Consider the following 4,164-nt stretch of genomic DNA (forward strand, 5'->3'; position numbering starts at 1 on the left):
GAAACAAATTAAAAAGGAGAGTTGTATAAAGAGAAGACCATTTTGTAATGTTGCCTCCATTTACAAACAACTGTGCAATGTCACCTCAATAACTGCATTTCATTTTTATGTAGTTTTTATGTGAATTTGGTAAATATCCTCCTCTGTGGTTGGGCTTCTAACTGTGGGAATTGTAGACAGCCTCACACCGTTGCTATTCAACTAGAGACTCTGATGGCTGCTCAATTGCCCCTTCGGACAAAAAGGCTTTGCTTTCACCCATAGGAAATGAATTGCAGTAACATTCTTTTGCTATTTAGAAAGGCTCCATTATCAGCAATGATGGGCTATGCGGAATAAGTCTCCGGACTTGGTATCGCTTGATGTTTCTGATGAAATTTCACAGGTAAAGAGGTTTGTTGGCTACCAAAGTTGGAAATTTGCATTTTGGTAGGTAATTTTTCCTTTTGGTTTTTAAGCAACAGATTTTCAAGATCTGCAGCGCTATTTACAGTGCTCTGCAGAGCCCATTCATTCCTGCTGGGCTGGCAGGCAGAGCAGGGTGTGGGAGGGAGGGACTTGAGAAGACAGCTGCTGCAGGTTGTGGTGTGACAAAGGCAGCCATGGATTTTTCTAGCCTGCCATCCACAGCTCTGCTTTACTTGTTCAAATTTGCTGCAGTAGACTTCTCTAGAAAAAATAAAACCCAACACATAAACCATTTTATCTACTTATTGCATATTTTGTCGGAAAAATAATTCTCAACATCGTCTTATCTCCATCCCTTTAACACATAAAAGTATATTTCAGTAAAGAGATGGGAGGATTAAGGATGAGTTAAATGCTTCTTTCTGAACCCAGAAGTCCACTTAACAAAAATAAGAATTAAATGGCATGAGAGAGCATAAGGATTAATAATAAGTAGCCCATTCAAAAGACTTTCACAATTTTAATAATAAAATAAATCAGACTGCTGGACAATGGTAAAATGTACAAGTCTTCTTTTTGGAAAGAGAGGCAGAATTTTGAATTTTATTTTCTTTACACATAAAAAGATTAATTAAGAAATATGTCCTTTCTCCAATAGTCTCAGTTCTTTATGCAATTTACAGAGGATTGAATAAAAAAGAGAAGGGTTCATGCAATTGATTCTTTGTAATTCTTTCTCAGAGCCATTTTGTTCCTTATGTAAATGAGGGTTTTTTTTCTCCCCTTGGGCATAAGTAACAACAAGATCTAGGTCAGAAATAGACTACTAGAGCACTGGTAATCTTAAATATATAAATAGGAGATCAGGGGAAATAACCAATCTCTTCTTTTTGCTCCTCATTATCTGATCTAATAGCATTCAAACTGTGGAAAGTAAAAAAATATGTTTTTCTTTTTTCTTTTTGGTAGATATGGGGTCTCACTCTTGCTAGGCTGGTCTCAAACTCCTGAGCTCAAGCAATCCACCCGCCTTGGCCTCCCAAAGTGCCAGGATTACAGGTATGAGCCATTGCACCTGGCCAAAAAAAATTTTTTTTTTTTTTTTTTTTTGAGACAGAGTCTCACTCTGTTGCCCAGGCTAGAGTGCCAGGGGTCAGCCTAGCTCACAGCAACCTCAAACTCCTGGGCTCAAGCGATCCTCCTGCCTCAGCCTCCCGAGTAGCTGGGACTACAGGCATGCGCCACCATGCCCGGCTAATTTTTTCTATATATTTTTAGTTGTCCGATTAATTTCTTTCTATTTTTAGTAGAGACGGGGTCTCGCTCTTGCTCAGGCTGGTTTCGAACTCCTGAGCTCAAACAATCCACCCACCTCGGCCTCCCAGAGAGCTAGGATTACAGGCGTGAGCCACCGCGCCCGGCCCAAAAAAATATTTTTTAATGGTTCACTTCTGGACCGGGCATGGTGGCTCACACCTGTAATTCTATCACTTTGGGAAGCTGAGGCAGGAGGGTTGCTTGAGGCCAGGAGTTCAAGACCAGCCTGAGCAAGAGCAAAACCCCATCTATACATAAAACAGAAAATCCTGGGGGTGGTGGCACACACTTGTAGTCCCAGCTACTTAGTAGGCCGAGGCAGGATGATCACTTGAGCCCAGGAGCTTGAGGTTGCAGTGAGCTATGATGACACAACTATACTCTAACTCGGGCAACAGAGCAAGATCCTATCTCAAAAAAAAAAAAGAAAAGTTAATTTCTTTTTTTTGAGACAAGGTCTTGATCTGTAACCCAGGCTGGAGTGCAATGGTGAGATCATAGCTCACTGCAGCCTTGAACTCCTGGGCTCAAGCAATCCTCCTGCCTCAGTCTCACCAGTAGCTGGAACTACAGGCGTGTGCCACCACACCTGGCTAATTTTTAAAATTTTTTTGTATAGATAGAGTCTTGTGATTTTGCCCAGGCTGGTCTGGAACTCCTGGCCTCAAGCAATCCTTCCACCTATTCCTGCAGAGTGCTGGAATTACAGGTTTCAGCCATTGAGCCCGGGCTTCACTTCTCATTTTTACTGCCACTTTCTTTAACTTACATCAATATACATGTATAAGTATTCTGTTAATTGATTCATTTTTGTACACAGTGATATTAGCATAAAACATTTTTTTGTAATATTTGTAGAATTTTAATTATTTATTTGCATTTCTATACATCTCCTCCATCAAAATGTGAGTCCTAATTCCTGTCAAAGTACCTAACATACACTAAACATTATATACATATTTGTTGAATTAAGTGAGCAGCTCTCTGTGCATATTTTCATTAACTGTTATCATGGTTAGTAGTGTAAAAGTATTTAATAAAGCATTTTACCATTTATATTCAACAAGCATTTACAGAGTATCTATAGCGAACCCCAGACCATCCTAGGTGGTGGGGAATTCAAAGGTAGTAGCATGGTCTCTTTTCTATAGACTCTTCCAATCTAATTGAAGAATTAAGACTCATACATTTATATAGGTTTGAGAATGACATGTGTTTGTGTGTATATGGAAAGGGACCTTGTTGAATTCATTGCATGACTCCCTGTATCATAATTTATGTAGGAAACAACAATGGTCTAACACTTTTTTTCTACTTCTTTCACTTCCTATTTGTCCCTAAATCCATTCCAATCTGGATTCTGCTCCTACCACTCCTTTAAACTAAAGTCCCTCCATGTTTGTTGCTAGCCCACTGGACACTTTTGAGTTCTTGTTAATCTGTGATAGGTTTTGTCACAGTTGACAATTATCTCTTTTTTGAGATACTTTCTTCCTTTGGCCTCAAAAACTCTACATTTTCTGGGTTTCCCTCCTATATTTTTGTTTCCAGTCAGTCTCTGCTGGTTCCTTCTCCTTTCCCTAATGTTCAAATGTTGGAATTCCTCAAAGTTCAGCCCTAGACCTTTTCCTCATTTTCTGATGTCCTAGACCTTTTCCTCATATTCTATGTGATGTCATCCATTCTTAGTGGATAGTAAGTGGATTCATTCCCAACGCTTCAAATCCTTTTTATATGCTAATGACTTAATGATAGCTCTTCTTAGCTGCAGATCATATAGTAAACTTCCAATCTCTGGCTTGTTTCTCACAGGTATCTCAAATTGAACTAGTGTTTATCATGCAAGGCTTCATTAGAAATGGTGGCTCTTCCGGGCATGGTGGCGCCTGCCTGTAGTCCCAGTTACTTGGGAGGCTGAGGCAGAAGGATTGCTTAAACCCAGGAGTTTGAGATTGCAGTGAGCTGGGCTGCTGCCATGGCACTCTAGCCGGGGCAACAGAGTGAGACTTTGTCTCCAAAAACAAAAAGGTGGCTCTTAAACTTGAATGGGATGGGAGTGGAATGAGTACTTTACAGATAGAGAAAATAACATTAGCAAAGACAGTATAATGATGATCTGCTGCCTGTATAAGGGTAGACAAAGAAATTGACTTAGAGCATGCAACGGAATTGTGAGTGTTGTGTTATATGGGAAGGGTAGAGCTAGTTAACAAAGTCTTTTGAACTTCAGTCTGAAGGAGTTTAGACTTGAGTCCATATACAGTGTGAAGCTTTTATCTTCTTATGGGAAAGAGTGACAAATTTATGAAAGGACCATCATTTTCTTAAAGTTAACTGACAGGGCCAGGCGCGGTGGCTCATGCCTGTAATCCTAGCACTCTGGGAGGCCGAGGCGGGTGGATTGTTTGAGCTCAGGAGTTCGAGACCAGCCTGAGCAAG

This window comes from Propithecus coquereli, unplaced genomic scaffold, assembly GCF_000956105.1.
Source record: "Propithecus coquereli isolate 6110/MARCELLA unplaced genomic scaffold, Pcoq_1.0 Scaffold111, whole genome shotgun sequence".
Taxonomy (NCBI): Eukaryota; Metazoa; Chordata; class Mammalia; order Primates; family Indriidae; genus Propithecus; species Propithecus coquereli.